Genomic DNA, 22743 nt, shown 5'->3' on the forward strand with positions numbered 1-22743 from the left:
TTGTGTGGCTTCAGAAAAAAAACGCCTGGGGTTTAACTCTTTAGCATACAGGAGCTGCTAAACGTGTGTGTATATGATGTATATCTATATCTTATCAATTCATTATTTTTCACAATACTCTTCTTTAAAGCGTTCCCATCTTTTTCCACATACATCGCCCTGAGGTCTGAGGAAACACTGAATAACTTCCCCAGAACTCTGCTAAATATGGAATTAAACCCCTGTAATTATGTCATGCTGAACCTAGTCATTTTGAAATGAGTTTTTTTTTTCATTGTCCCCAAATTTACTCATAGTGCTGAAAGTTAAGCTAAATGAAACCTATCTTTAAAGTGACACAAAAGCCTGGCAGTGAAAAGGTTAAAGAGACCCTGTCACCAGACCATTCATTTCAACAACAATCTTCTTACAAGATTACATTGCATTAACATATATTATTCATGGGTTTTACCTGTAAAAGCCTCCCATGTGTAGACATCTAAAAGCCCTAAAACTGCTGCTGCTTGCCACCATTTTGAATGTTGGCTGCCCCAGTGGACTCAGAGCTGTCATTCAAGTGATCACTTATTGCAGCCTTAACCTATTTACCATGGAGGAACCCTTGAAAGAAATGTACAGTCTCAAGGAACCCCCGCCAATAATTACTTATATCTACAGCTCACAGGACATTAGTGTGATAGTTACTGGAAAGAATTCTCCTTACATTTGTGGTCATTGGGAATAATACGTCTTACAGATAGCTAAAAGGATTATTGGTTAAGTGGTAACTTACCTGTGAGTCACAAAGTTCTAGTTGCACAAAAACACCCCTAGCAATCTCTGAAAGAACCGTAGAGTTCAATGGAATCCTGGTTGATTCTCTTCTGAATGTGCGAGGAGCAATGGTCTCATGGAGCAGTAAAAAAAAACAAAAAAACAAAAAAAAGCATTTTTAAAGAAACATCAAGCTACCTACCTGCCAAGCTTAAATTGCCCATAGGAATGATGATCATCACCGGTCCAGCTTATTGCAGCCACATTAGGGAACAGCTCATATGTTTAAAAAGCAGTCTGTGACCTCTTACGACATGTATCTTTGTAGGAGAATTGATATTCCCAGGGTGAGCGTTTCCAATATATTCTTCACTATGCTTCCTCCAAAAAAAGGAATGACTGGGAACAAACAAGTAGGGTCCAGTAGATGTGAGAAACAATTATCCTTCAAACAGCTGGATCTTCCAGTTGTCAGATCATGACTATGGACTGCTTTACTAGTCCCTTAAAGTGTTTCTAAACCCACAACAGCAAAATCGGTGTGTATATGCAGTAACACAGGCTGGTTATATTCACTGTGGAATCTAAGGGGTTAATCCTCTGCATTGTGCAAAACTGCTGTTCCTGTTTTCTCTGATCCTCCCCTTCTTCTACTGTCCCCAATCTAGCTCCTGATAGAACAGAGCCTTTGGAGTCACTCTGCACATGCTCAGTTTGGTGTATATTGCTTTTTTCTTGGGATAGTGCATGTGGTCAGCACAGGGCCAATCAGTACTGTCCATACAGAGGGTCGCGGCTCCTAAAACCTCATAGGACAGTCACAGCTTAATGAAAACTCCTCCTACAAGCTTTAAAAAGACACTGATGAAAGTCACAAGACTGCTATATACTGCTGATGAGAAAGGGTATTTAGTAGTTTATATTTACTACAATAATTGCATTTCCATGTTCTCTGTACTGTGGGAGACCAGACATAGTGCATGCAGGGTCCTGTGTGTGTGTGTGTGTGTGTTTTTTTTTTTTTTTTTTTTTTAAAACAGGGAAACTCAAACTGTGTGCCACATGGGATATGCAGGTGTGCCATGGGAGTTTTGAAAGATATTACAAATTGCTACTGTTTTGAAACCTTTAACATTTTCGAAAAATGAAATGGTAAATCAATGTTGCAAAAGTAAAAAAAATATATATAAAAAAACGCCATCTGTCATTCATTGGTTCCTTTCGTAACGTGAGATTTGTGCGAGATCTCAGGAGAACTCTATTGCCCTAATTATATTATAAAATTAGAGATTGTTCCATTCCAACTTTGATGCTTATAAATAAAGTTGGTTGATTGTTTAGCGATGGAGAAATGGAAATGTGCATTGGACTTTGGAGTCTCGCTTCAATCGGCTTTTTCTCTCGAAACAAGGCACACCCTTCACATTCAATTTTATATTAAAGCGGGAGTCCACCGGGACTCCGCGTTTTTTTTTTTTTTGTTTTTTTTTTAAAGCCAGCAGCTACAAATACTGCAGCTGCTGACTTTTAAAATAGTGACACTTACCTGTCCAGCGCGCCCGCGATGTCGGCACCCGAAGCTGATCTCTAGGTCGCCTGTCTGGTCCTGCCGCCGCCATCTTGGGTATGGGAATCAGGAAATGGAGCCTTTCGGCTTCATTTCCCGGTTCCCTACTGTGCATGCGCGAATCGCGCTGCGCAATAAGGACGCTCCCCGCTGCCTCTGGGATCTGTGTGTTTCCCAGCAGGCAGCAGGGCACTTGCGGGAAGGGGCGGGCACTTGCGGAAAGGGGCGTAAGTTACGCCCCTTTCCGCAGAGAGCTATCCCGGAAGGGGGGAGGGGGGGTGCAGTTACCTGGATAATCCAGGTAACTGCACCCCCTCCCCCCCGAAAGGTGCCGATTGTGGCACCGGAGGGGGGGAGGGTTCCGATGAGCGGAAGGTCCACTTTAAGGTGGACCTCCGCTTTAAATATTTATTTAAAAATAAGTTCTTCACCTCAACGTTTGGTAAATCTTTTCAGGTGTGCCGTGAAAATATTAAGATCTTTTTGGTGCGCCGCAAGACAAAGTTTGAGAAACACTGCTTTAAACAAACGCAGAATGTTGTAAAACAAAAATGACCATTCCCTGTTGACATTTTTTCTTGTTGTAGAAACACTTTTTTTTTTTTTTTTTTTACATTTTTTAGTTGCAAACCCCTTGCACACACTTATATGACTAAATTATTCAAAAAAACATAAACACACAAAAAACATGGAACATAAAATTGTGCTATTGCTCAGGTCTGAGTGTACCACCCACTCCACTAAACCAAATATGACAACTTAAATGAACCCAGCATACCTTTGAAGCCACGCGCAAGGTGTAACGTGTAAAGGGCGGAGCCAGTGCCGCAGAATGTTTTGGATGGTGTCTGATGGTAGCAATCTTAGGAGGTATCCAATTATGTTACGTGGAAGTCCACGGCCATAGGGGACAGGGGTCTGATATATGCCTACAAGTTGCAGCCTCCAATGGAGATGCCCCACATGGTGGATGGATATTATTGCATATACCATTTGTCATACCAGCTAGCAATACACTTCTAAATGAGCGTGCTTTTAATAATTAAAGGAGTTGTAAAGGCAGAAGGTTATTTTATCTTAATGCATTCTATGCATTAAGATTAAAAAACCTTCTGTGTGTAGCAGCCTTGCCTGAGCCCCATCTTTCTCCAGCGATGTCCACGAGTGTCCAAGCCATTCAGGAGCCAGGTATGGGGCTCCGTGTCTGAATGGATACACAGATCTGGCTCTGCTCGGGTGCCCCCATAGAGAGCTGCTGGCTGATGGGGCATTCAATAGGAGAGAGGGGCCAGGATCACATAAGAGGAGGATTCGGGCTGCTCTGTGCAAAACCAACTGCACAGAGGAGGTACCATATTTATCGGCGTATAGCGCACTTTTCTCCCCTTAAAATCAAGGGAAAATCACGGGTGCATGTTATACACCGATCCTCCGCGATTTCTGAGTGATTTTGAGCCTCTGGGCGTCTTTCTCCGCCTTCGGCTCTTCTTGCGGCGTTTGGCCATTCTCGGCGGCTTTAGGCCGCCTTCGGCCATTCTCGGAGAACCGCTGAGAACTGCCAAAGGCGTCCAAAAGCCGCGAGAAGAGCCGAAGAACTACCGGGCCCCGCCGAGATACACAGGACGTCTCGGTGGCGCCATTTAAAAAAAAATCTGCAATTAACACAAGGGGACAACGATGCACAAGGCTGCAATGACGGACAGGCTGCAAATGACACTGATGAGGCTGCATTGATGGACATTTAAATGTAAGTTTTTTTTTTTTTTTCCCTTAAAATTCCCTCCTAATTTTGGAGTGCGTGTTATACGCCGGCGCGTGTTATACGCTGATAAATACGGTAAGTATAACATGTTATTGGGAAAAAAAAAAAAAAAAGAGCCTTTACAATCACTTTAAAGTTTAATATAGAATTTTCAACGGTCTCCCTCACCTTGTAATATTGTAAATGCAAAAAGAAATGCATAAAATGTACTAGGGCTTCAACTAATGATTATTTTCATAATCGATTAGTAGGACGATTTTTATTTTAGATTAATCGGATAATAACCTTAAAAAAAAGAGTGGTGTATAATTTTAGTTAATATATAAAGATTAAAATCATTTGCAGCCTTGTCAGTTTCTTTAGCAGGCTTTCAGTTTAAAAATGGCGCTGGCGAGATATAGAGCGGATGTCCTGTGTATCTCGGCGGTGCTCGGTAGCTCTTGGCTATTTTCGTCCGAAAATGGCCGAAAGCTGCCGAGAACGGCAGAAAAGGCAGGAGAGCTGACAATCGGCAGGGGATCGGCGTATAACACGCACCCACGATTTTCCCCTGATTTTAAGGGGAAAAAAGTGCATGTTATACGCCGATAAATACAGTACTTTATATCAGGGCTCAACAAATCCCAGGCGCCAGGTCGCCATTGCGACTAGAAATTGTGCCCTGGCGCCTGGGTTTTTGTCACTGACAGGTGCCTCTGTTGCTCTGTCTGGTGCCTCCAGACACAGAGCACTGTCTGGTAGTTGGGATGGAGCAGGAAGAGAGCAGCCCAGCAGCCGCTGACATCCTCCTCCTTCTCCACACACTGTTGGCAGAGCAGCGCCGCAATGTGTGAAACTGTGTGTAGAGAGGAGCTGTCAAAATTGAGGCTGAATGTCGGGGTGGGCGGGACCCTGCTTTCCAACACAAGCCGATGGGATCTGGGCGGGCCGATACGTGTATGTGGCCCCTCCCCTTTCTTAAGCAGCCCAATCATTGGCTGGCTAACTGCTGGGTCCCGCCCACCCCGGGTCCCGCCCACCTCTGACATCACGCTGAATGTGTCAGCTCCTCTCTCTCCATACAGTTTCACACAGTGCAGCACTGCAGGGAGCATTCAGTTTCACAGTTACACTGTCGGCTGTGAAACCTGCCAGTGCTACCTGCCAATACCAGTTAGTGCCACCTGCCAGTGCCACCTGCCAATGGCAGTTAGTGCCACCTTACAGTGCAATACAGTGCCACCTGCAAATGCCAGTTAGTGCCACCTGCCAATGCCATCTGCCAGTGCCAGTTAGTGCCACCTGCCAGTGCCAACCAGTGAAATCCAGTGCCACTTGCCAATCAGTGCCAGTTAGTGCCAACCAGTGTCACCTGCCAGTGCCAACCAGTGCAATCCAATGCCACTTGCCAATCAGTGCCAACTTGTGCCACGTGCCAACCATTGTCACCTGCCAATGCAATCCAGTGCCACCTGCCAATGCCAGTGCCACCTGCCAATGCCAGTGCCACCTGCCAATGCCATTTGCCAGCGCCACCTGCCAGTGCCAAGCAGTGCTACCTGTCAGTGCCAGTTAGTGCCACTTGCCAATACCATCTGTCAGTGCCATGTGCCATCCAGTGCCAGTTATTGCCACCTGCCAGTGCCAGTTATTGCCACCTTCCAGTGCCACGTGCCAGTTAGTGCCACCTGCCAGTGCCAATCAGTGCCATCCAGTGCCACCTGTCAGTGCAATCCAGTGTCACCGGCCAGTGCCACCCATTGCCACCTGCCAGTGCAATCCAGTGCCACCTGCCAATTCCAGTTAGTGTCAACTGCCAATACCATCTGCCAGTGCCAATCAGTGCCATCCAGTGTCACCTGCCAGTGTAATCCAGTGCCACCTGCCAATGCCAGTTAGTGCCACCTGTCAGTGCAATCCAGTGCCACCGGCCAGTGCCAGTTAGTGCCATCTGCCAATGCCATCTGCTAGTGCCACCTGCCAATCTGTGCCACCCATTGCCACCTGCCAATTCCAGTTAGTGTCAACTGCCAATACCATCTGCCAGTGCCACGTGCCATCCACTGCCACCTGCCAGTGCCAGTTATTGCCACCTGCCAATGCCAGTTAGTGCCACATGCTAATAACATCTACCAGTGCCAAGCAGTGCCACCTGCCAGTGCAATCCAGTGCCACTTGCCAATCTGTGCCACCTATTGCCACCTGCCAGTGCCACCTGCCAATGCCACCCATTTCCACCTGCCAGTGCCACCTGCCAGTGCCAGTTAGTGCCACCTGCCAGTTAGTGCCACCTGCCAGTGCTGCCCATCAATGCCTCCTGCCAGTGCTGCCCATCAATGCCACCTGCCAGTGCTGCCCATCAGTGCCACCTGCCAGTTCCCATTAGTGGCACCTCAGTGCTGCCTATTGGTGCCCATCAATGCCACCTGCCAGTGCCCATCAGTTCCAACCCCAATGCCGCCCCATCAGTGCCCATTAGTGCAGCCTATCAAAGCACATCAGTGAAATATGGTCTTTTTCTCTTGGCATCAGGCATGAGCAATTCTTATTGTCCGATGCCCCAGACATGCAGTTCTGGGCGCTGGGCAGAGGATTTAAATAACTGGCTTCTAATTTTTTCAGCTGGCTCCTAGATTCTAAGCAAATTTGTCAAGCCCTGATTTATATACTATTAGAGATTGAATCTGTTAAATGTAAAAAATTTGACAGTTTTTTGACTATTTTCTGACATGTCAGCATATAATATATTACAGATATTGTCTTCCTTCAAAAAAAAAATTGTCGTCTTTTTTAAGAACATTTGTTCGATTTACTAATCGTTAGTAGGGTCAAATTGGCATTCGGATTCCACCAGAGTGATAGAAAACTTCTTGGTAAAAGGAATTTTCAGACAATGTATGTGTTTTTTTTTGTTCAGAAATTACATTCATTTTAAAACGTAATATTAAAAGCAAAATACATTTTCAAACGACATTCTTTCATTCAGCAAATGTACAAAGATTTTTTTGTAATGAATATTCTTGTCCTAAAATCGATAAGTGTATGGCCAGAATAAGGCTTGGTTCCCGCCTATGTACTTTGCTTTTGGTCCGTTTTCTGCAGTGCGTTTTTGTATTTTTAACCACCTCAATAGAGTGCAGTTACACCCCCTTCCTGACCAGACCAATTTTCAGCTTTCAGCGCTCTCACAGTTGAATGACAATTACTCAGTCATGCAACACTGTACCCATATGAAACTTGCGTAATTTTTTCCACACAAATAGAGCTTTCTTTTAGTGGTATTTAATCACTAGTGGGTTTTACATTTTTTGTGAAAAAAAAATGCCTTTTTCTTTGTTTCTGTCATAAATTTTTGCTAATTAGTAATTTTTCTTCATAGATTTTGCCCAAAATGTATACTGCTACATATTTTTGGAAAAAATAACCCACATTAGTGTATATTATTTGGTCTTTGTGAAAGTTATAGAGTCTACAAACTATGGTGCCAATCGCTGAAAATTTATCACATCTGATCAGGCCTTCAAGTGGTTGTATACTCAATTTTTCAACTTTTACCTACAGGAAAGCCTATAATAAGGCTTACCTGTAGGTAAAAAAAATATCTCCTAAACCTGTACGGTTTAGGAGATATTCCCCTCGGTATGCGCCGCTGACTGCAGCGGCGCATGCGCACAAGGGGATTCTCGGCCTGAAAATCCGGCAGTGGCCGGCCGGAATGAAATCTCCCGTGCGCATGCGTGGGAGTGACGATATCGCGCCTCCGGCCACTCACAGCGCCGGAGCCGCGATACCCGGTGGATCGGGCCAGATGTCAGGGCCTCGTTCTAAGGTAAGTATTTCATAATGAGCTAGTATGCGGTGCATACTAGCTCATTATGCCTTTTGCTTTGCAGGTTTAAAAAAAAAATGTGCGGGTTTACTACCGCTTTCAGTATCTCATTTCTTGAGACACTAACAAGTCAGGAAAGTACAAATACCCCCCAAATGACCTCTTTTTACAAATTAGACATTCCAAGGTATTGAGTAAGTAGCATGGTGAGTTTTATTTTATTTTTTTTTATTTTTTTTAAAGTTGTAATTTTTTCCCACAATTCTTTGCAAAATAAAGATTTTTTTATTATTATTATTTTTTACAAAATTGTCATATCAGGTTATTTCTCACACACAGCATATGCATACAACAAATGACACCCCAAAATACATTCTGCTACTCTTCCCGAGTACGGCGATACCACATGTGTGAGACTTTTACACAGCCTGTCCACATACAGAGCACCAACATTGATGTAGTACCTTCAGACATTCTACGAGCAAAAATGACGCATCTCGTTTCTCAACCATCTATTACAATTTTGATAGCCCCGGAGTACCAGGACAATGGAATTTCCCATAAAATGACCCCATTTTGGAAAGCAAACACCCCAATGTATAATCTGTGAGGCATAATGAGTCTTTTGAACGGTTCATTTTTTTTCCAGAAGTTTTTGGAATATGTGGGAAAAAAATGAAAACGCATTTTTTTTTTTTTTTTTTTTTTTTACACAAAGTTGTCAATTTATAAGATATTTTTAACACATAGCATGTATATAGCAAAAATTACACCCCAAAACATTCTGCTACTCCTCCCAAGTATGGCGATACCACATGTGTAGGACTTTTACACAGCCTGGTCACATAGAGAGGCCGAACATTGAAGTAGTACGTTCAGGCGTTCTAGGAGCATAAATGACACATCTCATTTCATTCCTACCCATCACACTTTTGAAGGTCCTGGACCACCAGGACAGTGAAATTACCCACAAAATGACCCCATTTTGGAAAGCAAACACCCCAACGTATATTCTATGAGACATGGGCTGCAAATAGGTACTCGGGTACTCTGATGGGCTGGTGACAGGTACCCTAATGGCGTTGGTGACGGGTACCCTGATGGCCTGGTGACGGGTACCCTGATGGCCTGGTGACGGGTACCCTGATGTGCCGTGACGGGTACTCAAATACTCTGATGGACTGTGATTGACGGGTACTATGAGGGGTGGTGACAGGTCCTCTTTATTGGGGGTGAGCAATCAGTATGATTGGTGTACACTGTAGGCGGTAACGAGATGTTACCGCAATCTCCTCCTCACACACTATCGTTGTGTGAGGAGGAGAACCCGGTAACATCTCGTTACTGCGTTTTTTTTCTCTACATTTTAGTGATCGGCTGTGAAAGGATCACAGTCGATCACGTGGGTAAACAGCCGGCCAATGGCTGTTTACCAGCGTCGGTGACAAGCAGTGTTCCCGGGGAACACGCCGCCACTGACGTGCACGCGCAACGCGATCGCGCGCATGCGCCGTGCACAGTGGGGGTGTGACCATCTGTGATCGCCAGTGACTTCATCATGGCCGATCACGTGGTAAACAGCCATAACCAATGGCTGTTCACCTCCTTCGGTGGCGAGCGGTGTCTCCGTGACACGCCGCCACCGAAGAAACAGGGATTCCTTGTTTAAACGGGAGGCTGTCATATGACGGCCTCCCGCCACAATAGGTGCGCCGCCTGGCCGTCATTTGACGGCCGGCGGTCAGAAAGTAGTTAAACATGCAATTTTTTTTATATATTTTTTTTTTTTTTGCTGCGATTTGTGTTTTTACATGTGTTGGTTTTTTTGGTCAATTTGTTGGGCAGATTAAAAAAAAAACACAAATTGCTGCAAGAACACACTGCATGTTTTTCTGTAGATTCTCCATTTTTACGTCTATTGAACCAAAAAAAAAAAAAATTTGCATTCAAAAGAGTTATTGACCCTTTCCAAATACGCAGTGGCTGAAACAAGCATAGATGTGAGCGTGTTCCATAGAAAACCATGTTACGCGAACTGTGGTGTGTTTTTGCAAAAAGCACCAAAAAACGCATAGGTGTGAACCAGGCCTGAGTAGGAGTAGTAGTAGTAGTAGTAGTAGTAGTAGTAGTAGTAGTAGTAGTAGTAGTAGTAGTAGTAGTAGTAGTAGTAGTAGTAGTAGTAGTAGTATGGTTTTTTTATTTTTTTGTATCACCTGTCATGAGGTTAACAAAAAATAATTTGAAACCTTATAGTACAGAAAGAGAGTAGATAATTGTTACTATAAGGGGATTAATTTATACTGTGAAAGTTTATATTTGTGTGTAAATAAATGAATCTTACTCCCAGAAGGAGGATAAATGGGCATTATAATTAGGAGTCAGATATGAAAGGGGGAGATAGAAATCTTTTATATGAAAGTGGTACTAAAGCCGAGACTTTTTTTTTTTTTTCCCCATGGATATGTTCATTTTATATATAATGCACAATACTGATAAAAGTTTACTTTAAATGTAATTGTAATGCCTTATATCCCCTCCACCCTCTCTGGGTTCAGATGCTGATCTTCCCTGCACAGAGTCTTTAAAGTATTTTTTTAAGCAACAACGATGTTATACTTGCATGCTCTGTGTAATGGTTTTGCATAGAGCAGCACCAATTCTACTGTGGGGTTCCCCATAGACGCTTCTAGCGCCCCAGTAGCAAACTGCAAAGTATAGTATAGGTTGCCGCCTATAGCAAGGTAAAAAAACTCCTGGCTTTAGAACCACTCCCTTCCAAACTAAGACTACGTGTCCCAGGAGACCATTGCTCCTCACACATTCACATGTTCTCAGGCACTTACTGAGCTGTATGTGTTCTGCACTGTATTTCCTGATCAGTAAACAAATAATGCATTGTGTATGCAGGCCAACTAATTGGTTGGCTGATTAATCGATAAAAAAAAAATAGTTTTCAATCGATTAGTGGTTTTGGCTCTAAAATGTACAACAGAACCTCACAGTGCAAGAGCACCTAAAGCACCTCAGGCACACCTCAGAAAGTTGAGGTCTAGAATATGCCATCCTGCACCTCTCTCCTGGTTGACTAAGCACTTCTCATTCACTACTGGGGACCAAAGTGAGGCATGTTAGAGGAGGATCAAACTGTAAACTTCTACATCTGTTCAGGATCTGCACAAAAAATAGCTCATTATGGCATTTTAAAAGTTTTTTTTTTTTTTTTTAGTTCAGATTTGCTTATGATCATTGACCATCACTATAGAGACATGTTAAAGTGTGTGTGTGTGTGTGTGTGTGTGTGTGTGTGTGTTTGTTTTTTTTTTTTTTTCTATGTGTGTGTTTACATGTGTAGTTTAAAAATCATAGTCTGTCATTTTCATGTACTTCTTCCATCTGAGGTACCTGGTTAATCCTGCTAGTCACCTTTCTTCCTTGTTCTAAACTGACCACACAAAGCCCCGAAGCTGATCTGTGTTCGCATGGTCAGTTATCGTCCTATGGCTGGCCTTTAGAGGTACCGGACACGGTGCAGACACACAGCATGCCTGCATTGGGTAGCTTGTTCAGCCATCACATTCCCTCCCCAATAACGGCCCATCACTGCAATAACAGACACTGCTCTTGCACAGCCTACATCTTACCTCGGGCTGAACAGACTATGTAACACAGGCACACTGTGTAGAAAAGATGTATGGTCACATAATAGAACTTAAAACAGAAATAAAGATCATTTATGAAACTAAGCAAAAGTTATGCTACCTGCATAGCTGTAACTGTATTAGAAAGTGGCCATAACATTGAATGTTCACAATTACTTTAACCCACAGAGAAACTGGATTTCTCATTTCAAATACACAGTTGTATAAATTTGGCTTATGTTTTTGCCTTCTCCTGTATAAACAATGAGGTAATTGAGAAAGAGCTGGACTTTATGCACATCTTTTTTCCAAGCATGAAACTTCACAAGATTTTAAAAGCCCTTGCTTTAAATAGATCCTAACGTTGGTGGAAAAAAGCAGTGTTTTAAAATCCAGCTTCTTTAGAGAGAACAGCAACATTCTGATGGGGGGGGGGGGGGGGGGATATCCCTGTATATCCCTGTATATCCCTGTATATCCCTGTATGTTGTGGTCGTTCAGGTGCTTAGCTAATTGTTTTTTGAAACTATCGATGCTCCCTGTTGATACCACCGCATGTGGAAGGTAATTCCACATCTTTGCCGCTCTTGCAGTAAACAACCCTCTACGTAGTTTAAGGTTAAACTTCTTCTTTTCTTCTAATTTTAATGAGTGGTCACGAGTCTTGTTAAACTCCTTTCTACAAAAAAGTTTTATTCCTATTGTGTGGTCACCATTACAGTATTTATAAATTTAAATCGCATCCCCTCTTAAGCATCGCTTCTCCAGAGAGAATAAGTTCAGTGCTCGCAACCTTTTCTCATAACCTCCTCGTATTTGTGGATGAAGCTCTATCTTTTCAGGTGGTAAAGCTGCCCATCCTTCTTGGCAAAAATCTTCCAGCTCCTGGAAATTCTTGCATGAACTGCAGGTTTGAAACCTCTCCAGAGTGGCTCAATGATATTGAGGTCAGGAGACTGAGATGGTCACTCCAGAACCTTCACTTTATTCTGCTGTAGCCAATGACAGTTCAACTTGGCCTTGTGTTTTGGATCATTGTCATCTTGGAATGTCCACGTACGTCCCATGTGCTGCTTCCTGGCTGATGAATACAAATGTTTCTCCAGTATTTTTTTTGATAACCTACTGCATTCATCTTGCCAACAAATTTGACCAAATTTCCTGTGCCTTTTGTAGCTCACACATCCCCAAAACCTCAGCGATCCGCCTCCGTACCTTTTCATCATAGGCCTTGTTCACTAATTTCCAAATTTAGCATTTATAATTGTGGTCAAAAATCTCAGATTTGGTCTCCTCACTCCAAATGACTTTATGCCAGTAGGTGTATTGTAATCGGGGTACGTTGACATTTGTGTAGTAAAGGCTTTCTTCTGGCGACTTGACCATCCAGCCCATCTTTCTTTCTTTCTTTCTTTCAAGTGCCTCCTTATTGTGCATCTTGAAACAGCCACATCACATGTTTTCATAGTCCTGTATTTCACCTGAAGTTATTTGTGGGTTTTCTTTGCATCACAAACAATTTTCCTGGCAGTTGTGGCTGAAATTTTAGTTGGTCTACCTGACCGTTGTTTGGTTTCACCAGAACCCCTAATTTTCCACTTCTTGATTAGAGTTTGAACACTGCTAATTGGAATTCTCAATTCCTTGGATATCTTTGTATATATCCCTTTCCTTTTCTATACAGTTGAACTACCTTTTCCCGCAGATCATTTGATAATTACTTTGCTTTCCCCATGACTCAGAATCCAGAAACGTCAGTGCAGCACTGGATGAAAGATGCAAAGGTCTGTCAGGAGTCCAGAAACCCATTGACCTTTTACACTTACACTTACACACACACACACACACACACACACACACACACACACACACACACACACACACACACACACACACACACACGTAACAAGCAAACAGATCACAGGTGAGGATGGTTACCTTTCATTCAAACCCTTTTGTGTCAACTTGTTTGCATGTTATCAAGCCAAAAATCACCAGGGTATGTAGACTTTTGATCAGGGTCATTTGGGTAGTTTCTGTTGTCATGATTTAAAAAGAGCAAACACAGTTGATTTGATAATGTCTTCAGCCAAACACTAACCATGAGTAAAAGGTGTTTGTTTTTTTTTTTATTCATATTCTCTGAAAAATGGCCAAGAAATCATAAATTCTGCCAGGATATGTAAACTCTTGAGCACAACTGTAAATCCTGTATAATTCTTAAAAGCCTTGCAACAGTTTTGGTAAGAATTCTGAAACCAGCACAGACGCGGTAAACTAGCACAGGGGACCAACCCCCAGGCCATGGACTGGTATCAGTCCCTGGTCTGTTAGGGACTGGGCCGTACAGGAACTCGCAACATGGCAACAGAGCTGCTGGCGCACTTTACTGCACAATTGGCTGCAGTAGAGTACAGTGTGGTGCGTGATTCAGCACATCACACATCATCTTCCTTCTTTTTTTGTTTTGTACAAAATGTACACTTCGTTCATGGAAATGTACAGCAGCATTATGTGCTGCGTTAATATACATTGCCATGTGATTTGGTAGCACAGCCATAGGTAATGTGAATGGAACACATAGGAAATATATGTCCTGAGTGTGCTTGCTGTTGCAGACATTTATCATTTTATATAATGCAGTAATACATCTGTCATCACACACTGAGCAGTAGCCCATCATCAGTAACCCCCCCAGTTTGTAGAAAGATTGTCAAAATTGTCTTTAACAGAACCGATCCCTTGTACCAAAAACCCTGGGAACCTCTGCACTAGTACACTCAGAACACAAATTCTTATTTGCATCACTTTTAACCACTTCGGCCCCAGAAGATTTTTTTATTTTTTTTTGCTTAACAACCGGGCCATTTTTTGCGATATAGCACTGCGTCGCTTTAACTGATAATTGCATGGTCCTGCGACGTTTTACCCAAACAAAATTTACGTCCTTTTTTTCACACAAATAGAGCTTTCTTTTGGTGGTTTTTGATCACTTCTGCGGTTTTTATTTTTGCGCTATAAACAAAAAAGTGTAAATTTTTTGAAAAAAAAGTTTTACATTTTGCTATAATATCCCCAAAAATATATATATTTTTTAAAAACAAATTTCTTCATCAGTTTAGGCCAATATATATTCTTATACATATTTCTGGTAAAAGAAATCGCACTAAGCATTTTTTCGGTTTGCGCCAAAGTTATAGTGTCTACAAAATAGGGGATATATTTATGGCTTTTTTTATTTATTACTAATAATGGCGGTGATCTGCGATTTTTAGTTTAGTTTTAGATTTTTAGATCTGCGATTCGCTGCAACATTGTGGAAAGATCAGACAACTTTTGACATCTTTTTGGGACCATTGACAGTTATACAGTGATCAGTGCTATAAAAATGCACCGATTACTGTGTAAATGTCACTGGCGGTGAAGGGGTTAGCACTAGGGGGCGATCAAGGGGTTAAATGTGTTTTTAGGACTAACTGGGGAAGGAGACATATATCGCTGTTTGTAATTGCTACAATCAGATTGGTCTCTTCTCTCCTATCGTTGCAAGGATTTGTGTGTTTTACACACACAAATCCCCGTTCTGGCTCACGTGTCCGTAATCGCATGTAGCCGGCTATGATCACACCTGCTGCCCACACGCATTGGGTCCCCCGCTGTGCAGCGCGCCTGCTATGGCTCTTAAAGGAGCTGATGTACCCATAAGGTGATTTGCGGGAACGTGACACTTTGCTGACGTATATTGGCGTGAGCCGGTCAGCAAGTGGTTGAACAGTTGTAAATTATTGTAAATTTTATTAACTATACTGTTTAAAACAAATAAAGTCACAGCAAAGTCTCAGCAGACAAGGACCATTTGCTGATTTTTAAGCAACAGTAAAACGTGTTTGGTCTGAAGATTTAGGCTGGGTTCACACTATCTTTGCATGCGGCTCACAGCAGGAGTCCGGTGCATCCTCGTTCGCAGTTTCAGGTGCGATTTCAGCCCAAATTTCCTGAAAACGGATCAAGACGCACAGGGCTCCTGTGCAAATTCACTAGGTGCTGCAGCGGAGATATGTGAACCGGTTCCATAGAGAGCTGGTCAAAATCTCCTGCTATTGCAAATTTGGATGCGGGGAACCAATTTGCAATAGTGTGAACCAAGCCTTAAAGAGGAAGTAAACCCTGATATGTGTGTATCGCATAGTAGCCCATTATGTGTCACTTACCTGACACAGGAGCCAGCGAAGTCGCCGTTGTTCCCTGTAGTCCGCCGCATCCATCTTGTTGGTGGGGTCTTGCAGCTCCGCCGCTGTCATTTGGCAAAGCCGCAATGACGTCACTCCCGCGCATGCGCACGGGATCTGACACGCGTGGCAGCTCCGTCGCTGAGAATGCCGCGCTCAGTGCGCCTGCGCGCCGCTGTCTACGGCCGTAGACAGCGGTGCCCGTTTTCGGGCAAATATCTCCTAAACCATATAGGTTTAGGAGATATTGCTTGGACCTACAGGTAAGCCTTAATCTAGGCTTACCTGTAGGTCAAAGTGGTTTGTAAGGGTTTACAACCACTTTAAGCTAGCTAAACCCACTGAATTCCACCATCCACGCTAAACGGTGTGAACGGCGGAATATGCACTGTTGGATGTTTTCAGATGGCTAGCATCTTAAGTTTGAAGTTTACAAACCCAAAAAAACATGTGACAATATCAGATTGGATACAGTTACTATTCATCCAACAATTTTCAGACTTTTTACTCAACATTTGTCAAGTTAGGTGGTGTCGCTGGGGCCACATACAATGCACATTTTGGTCGATTCACCAGGAATCGATGGAAATTTAGGCTGTGCATGGCCATTTTTATTCAACTTGTAGTTTCAGTGATAGGGGTATGACAAATAGCACAGTCTTGGAGACAAACTACCCTATAGCAAAGTGTGTTACAGTATCTGTGCTTGGGTTCAGCCTACCATACCATAGATTGTGAGATTGTTGACTTGGACACCTAGTGGCCATGGTACACATATGGTACCACTGACAAAGTTAGTAGGTCTTTAAATTGTCTGGGGATTAGGGGATTAACTTAAATCTAGGACCTCCACGATCATATTTAAAATGGAATTCCAGGTTATTGCCAACTATGCTTAAATATGCTCCCACTCCCTGCTAACTTCTATTCAAATTACCCTGTGAAAGTAAGATGCCTATACTTTTTCTGAGGGTGTTCTGGTCTGGTAACATGTTCTCCTCAGCGGCCGTCTTCAGGAGTGAAGAGAGATCGCGGACAATGGCTGAAATTCCTGGATGGTGATGCCACCCATAGGCTTACTGAGGGGCATCTGGACGTGACTGGACCAGAGCACCCTGAGAAAATGTTGGATATATGCATCTTCCTTTCACGGGGTAGTTGGAATTGAATTTAGAAAGGGGGTGTGGGGGGGGGGGGGGAGTGTGGAGTACAGCTTTAAGCCTAGTTGCCAACAGTCTGGAATTCTACTTAAATTAAGTTTCCCACACTGCACAGAAACGCACTACACTTGCTAGACAAACATGGGCACAATTGTTAATGGCACCCCAAACACATCTAGCAAACCCATAGTCTCTGGCCACCAAAACGCATAGTACCACAGTAACAAGGGGATAGGTGCAGCACAGTTTTTAAAAGTAGCACCAGCCCTACTTTTCACACATTCCTGTGTGTTTTTCAGCTCATTGAAATTAGACTGTAAATATCGAAATGCACAAAAATGTGCACTCCGATGTGAACTGACCCCAAGAAAAATTAAATGCACTTGCTACAAATGGGGGGGGGAAAAAACTGAATAAAATGTTTCAGTAAAAAATAATGTATGTTATTGAATGCATGATGTCTCTAATCCAGAAATGCTGACGACCGACACAAATTTTAATTTAGACCTCCGTATTATCACTGGGAGGCTGCAGAGCTCTGCGGACATGTGGCTAGCAAAAGCATAATTCTTGATGGACGTACAGCCGTCAGATTGGAACATAAGCAACGGCAGCTTCCAGAAATAGCAAGATGGCTGTGGCTCCAAACAGCACCTCTTGGCTGGGTGATGACAGGAAGTGGAGGGGGTGGGGCTACATGTTTCGGGCATTCAGGAGCACCCCTTTATCAAACCATAGAAAACTGATGGCTGTACTTCAATCAAGAACTAGCCACATGCCTCACAGTGATCCTATGGAAGTCTATGTGAGTTTATGGCATTGAACAAGTAAAAAGGCGCAATGTGCAGATACCTCAAAATGTAGTGCCCAGTAGTTCACGGACAAAGATAGAGATGTGTGTGTGTGTGTATGTGTACACTCGTATATGTATGTCAATCGGTTGTTAGGGCAGCCACCAAGAAAACCAAAAGTGGGTTCCAATAAGCTAGAATATAAACAAGGAAAAGGGCGTCTCTGTATCATAAAACAATTTATTTAAACAACAATATCCACTCAAATGAAAGAAAGAGGAGTAGCATTCAGGTCCATAATCTGGGCTGAGGAGATGGTGTGGGACTGCAGGTCTCAGCAGATCCTGTATGGCTGGCATGCTTGAGAAAGGAATTTGGCTATTTCCTCCACCTGTAGCCAGCTAGTTCTGAAACGCGTTGCATGTGAATGACGTCACAGCTGGGCGCCATCCTTTGTTTGTTCCCCAATTTTTTTTTTTCAATCTGGATACACGGCCGTGTCTCTCTCCACACCATAGAGGCGGAATGAATGCTGTGAAGACACAGCGCGGCTCAGCCATCTGTAGTGACGTCCACCATCCCGTCACTGGAACCCCTCTCTTTATCTGATGGTCTCTTATCACTCCACCAGACTGTGATAGGCATTTTAGCTGGGAACACTGGAGGAGACTGCACTGCACTCTGCTCAGCCATTTCCACCCTTTCCTGCCTGGGTTTGATGTAGTGCCAGCCATAAAGGATCTCCTGTGACCTGCAGTCCTACACAATCTCCTCAGCCCACATTATGGACCTGAATGCTACTCCTCTTTCATGTGAGTGGATATTGTTGTTTAAAAAAATTGTTTTATGATGCATACTCGGAGGTGCCCCTTTTTCCTTGTGTGTTTTTTTTTTTTTTTTTTTTTTTTATGTGGGTTTATGAAATGCCTTGATCCATTTTTAACTAGAGGGTGCATTTTTACTGTCTTATTCTTTTCAGGTAATCGCTACACCTAGATGGAGAAGCCCTCGTGGTTTTTAATTTTATTTTTTTTGTAATAAAAACTCGGCAGATGATTCAACCCTTCCCCTCTCTATCCATGATTTTTAAAAAAATGCCTTGAGATTAGGTAAATGTGCTGAAACCATGTATAAGTGAAAGGAACATGTAGCACTAGTTAAAATAATTAAATGAAAAACAAATATGCACTCACATGTAAAATGTAATAAAAAGCACATCTGAGTCTCCAGCAGGTGGTAGCCAACTAGGTGGTCAATAGCAAGCAAGCCTCTCTGGTCGGATGTGATGTAAGGATACACCAAAAAAGAACCAGCAGGATCACACAAATAACCACTGTGGGCAATTAGAAGTGTTGCAGGCTGACCAGCCGATCGGGATGATATTTTACATGATGTAAATGCAGGACAATGGCCACTGTGCTTTTAAATGTATATACAGTGGGCAAATCGCAGAGCCCTCCTGCCGATCGGACATCTATCCGGGTGATACGAGCACATCGGGATTCCGCCGATGCGCGGCCACGATCCCCTTCCTTCTGATGGAAGTTCCTGAATGTCCACTCAGAAGGAGGAAGTGCCCACCCAGCCGTCTATGTGCAGTGGCCGGGTGAGAAGTAGTTAAGGATGTTAAAGAACCATATTGTGCTTGAGGAGGGTATTCATGGAAATGGGGGCTTTTCACTTTGAATAATAGGATGAATATTTTGGGTTGACCTAGCAGACCAGTGTACTAGTATTTCAGGGGGACGATTAAAGGTGGCAATCGGTCTTTTCATTGTCCATGAAGGTGACAGAAGGAACTGGGTTCTCTGAAGGTGTTTGAATGCTGCACATATAGCCCGTCACTAGTGATGCACCGAAATTTCGGCCGCCGAAACATATCGGCCGAAAATGCCCTTTTCGGCAATTTGCCGAAAGAGAAAAACGGCCGATAATGGAGCCGAAAATGGGGCGTGGCCTGGGTGGGGGCGGGGCTCCGCCCCGCCCTGGTGACGCCCATCATGGGGGGTGTGAAGCGCAGGAGAGCCACCTCCGCCGCTTGTTGGATCACAGCGCCGGGAACATCACAGCTTTCATTTCAATTGCTGTGTGTTCCCGGCCGCGCACCGTCACACGCAGCCCCTCCCCCTTGTCCGGGCACTTAGATAGACAGATCATCCGCAGGATTGGACGGATGATCTGTCTATCAAAGTGCCCGGACAAGGGGGAGGGGCTGCGTGTGACGGCGCGCGGCCGGGAACACACAGCAATTGAAATGAAAGCTGTGATGTTCCCGGCGCTGTGATCCAACAAGCGGCGGAGGCGGCTCTCTTCCCTACACAGGCTGCAACAAAAGGGGACACACAGGCTGGCTGCAACAAAAGGGGACACACAGGCTGGCTGCAAAGGGGGGACACACAGGCTGGCTGCAAAGGGGGGACACACAGGCTGGCTGCAAAGGGGGGACACACAGGCTGGCTGCAAAGGGGGGACACACAGGCTGGCTGCAACAAAAGGGGACACACAGGCTGGCTGCAACAAAAGGGGACACACAGGCTGGCTGCAACAAAAGGGGACACACAGGCTGGCTGCAACAAAAGGGGACACACAGGCTGGCTGCAACAAAAGGGGACACGCAGGCTGGCTGCAACAAAAGGGGACACGCAGGCTGGCTGCAACAAAAGGGGACACGCAGGCTGGCTGCAACAAAAGGGGACACGCAGGCTGGCTGCAACAAAAGGGGACACGCAGGCTGGCTGCAACAAAAGGGGACACGCAGGCTGGCTGCAACAAAAGGGGACACGCAGGCTGGCTGCAACAAAAGGGGACACGCAGGCTGGCTGCAACAAAAGGGGACACGCAGGCTGGCTGCAACAAAAGGGGACACGCAGGCTGGCTGCAACAAAAGGGGACACGCAGGCTGGCTGCAACAAAAGGGGACACGCAGGCTGGCTGCAACAAAAGGGGACACGCAGGCTGGCTGCAAAGGGGGGACACGCAGGCTGGCTGCAAAGGGGGGACACGCAGGCTGGCTGCAAAGGGGGGACACGCAGGCTGGCTGCAAAGGGGGGACACGCAGGCTGGCTGCAAAGGGGGGACACGCAGGCTGGCTGCAAAGGGGGGACACGCAGGCTGGCTGCAAAGGGGGGACACGCAGGCTGGCTGCAAAGGGGGGACACGCAGGCTGGCTGCAAAGGGGGGACACGCAGGCTGGCTGCAAAGGGGGGACACGCAGGCTGGCTGCAAAGGGGGGACACGCAGGCTGGCTGCAAAGGGGGGACACGCAGGCTGGCTGCAAAGGGGGGACACGCAGGCTGGCTGCAAAGGGGGGACACGCAGGCTGGCTGCAAAGGGGGACACAAGGGGACACACTGGATGCAAAAGGGGACACAAGGGGACACACTGGATGCAAAAGGGGACACAAGGGGACACACTGGCCTGCAATGGGGGACACTGGCCTGCAATGGGGGATGCCTCCTGTACCACGTCCTCTGTCTCTGACCACCTCCCGTACCGTGTCCCCAGTCTCTGACCACCTCCCGTACCGTGTCCCCAGTCTCTGACCACCTCCCGTACCGTGTCCCCAGTCTCTGACCACCTCCCGTACCGTGTCCCCAGTCTCTGACCACCTCCCGTACCGTGTCCCCAGTCTCTGACCACCTCCCGTACCGTGTCCCCAGTCTCTGACCACCTCCCGTACCGTGTCCCCAGTCTCTGACCACCTCCCGTACCGTGTCCCCAGTCTCTGACCACCTCCCGTACCGTGTCCCCAGTCTCTGACCACCTCCCGTACCGTGTCCCCAGTCTCTGACCACCTCCCGTACCGTGTCCCCAGTCTCTGACCACCTCCCGTACCGTGTCCCCAGTCTCTGACCACCTCCCGTACCGTGTCCCCAGTCTCTGACCACCTCCCGTACCGTGTCCCCAGTCTCTGACCACCTCCCGTACCGTGTCCCCAGTCTCTGACCACCTCCCGTACCGTGTCCCCAGTCTCTGGCCACCTCCCGTACCGTGTCCCCAGTCTCTGGCCACCTCCCGTACCGTGTCCCCAGTCTCTGGCCACCTCCCGTACCGTGTCCCCAGTCTCTGGCCACCTCCCGTACCGTGTCCCCAGTCTCTGGCCACCTCCCGTACCGTGTCCCCAGTCTCTGGCCACCTCCTGTATAAAAATATTTTTTAAAAACAGTCATTTTCGGTATCGGTGCTGTTTCGGTATCGGTTTCGGTTTTCGGCCTAGTGTATTTTTCATTTTCGGTATCGGTTTCGGCACCAAAAAACCCATTCGGTGCATCCCTACCAGTCACCTATTTCTTTATCATACATCATAGGACACAGAGCATCAAGTATTTACTTAGTGGGTTATGGGCCTACCTTCAGGTGTTGACACTGGTATAACCAATACAGGAAGTTGACTCCTCTACATAATCCCTCCTCCTTCCAGGAGTACCTCAATTTTTTTCGCCACTGTCTAAGCTGTTGGTCATGAGTGAAGATGTGCTCTGAGGAGCTCCTAGAGGGATCCTTGATGGATTTAAATAACCTCCACACAGATCCATCCTCGCCACTGAGGCCATAGGACGGTACCTGGACCTCGATTCAAGAACAAGGTTTTTGCCTGTAACGCTTCTGTCTGAGAGCTGGATCCTAGGAACCAGGACTCTTTCTCTTATATTCACTGAATGACACAGCTCCTCTCTTAGACCATTGGGTTGTATACCTTTCCCTTTAGGAGACACCAGGCAAAGTTGTAACACAACACTCAGAACTTTCAGTTCCGCCCAGGGTCCCCTAGGTATCAACCCCTCCACCCTGCCTTGCATTAATCAGTTTTATTTTGCCTAGTGAAGGAGACAGACCTAGGAATCCTGCGGGCCCATAGGTCCATGTTTTTTATGCAGAAGCTTCGCTTTTTGCGCAAGATGAAGGATCCTGTGATCTTCTATCAATTGCCGGCTGGGTGACAGGCTGGTTCACTTATCCTTGTAGTCTCCCCAGTCCGGCCATTGAGCGTGTGCAGGTCGCAGCTACGGCTCGGCAGGCCACGACATACCTCGGC

The 22743-nt window shown here is 45.4% G+C and overlaps 1 protein-coding gene across 1 annotated transcript in view; it reads left to right on the forward strand.

Moving 5' to 3' along the window:
* GALNT1 (polypeptide N-acetylgalactosaminyltransferase 1) overlaps positions 1-22743 on the forward strand; it is a 264230-nt gene that overhangs the window by 33332 nt on the left and 208155 nt on the right. The gene's annotated exons all lie outside the window — the stretch shown is intronic.

The sequence above is a fragment of the Lithobates pipiens genome, unplaced genomic scaffold, assembly GCF_037356315.1.
Source record: "Lithobates pipiens isolate NorthernLeopardFrog02 unplaced genomic scaffold, aLitPip1_a1.2 Scaffold_19, whole genome shotgun sequence".
NCBI lineage: Eukaryota > Metazoa > Chordata > Amphibia > Anura > Ranidae > Lithobates > Lithobates pipiens.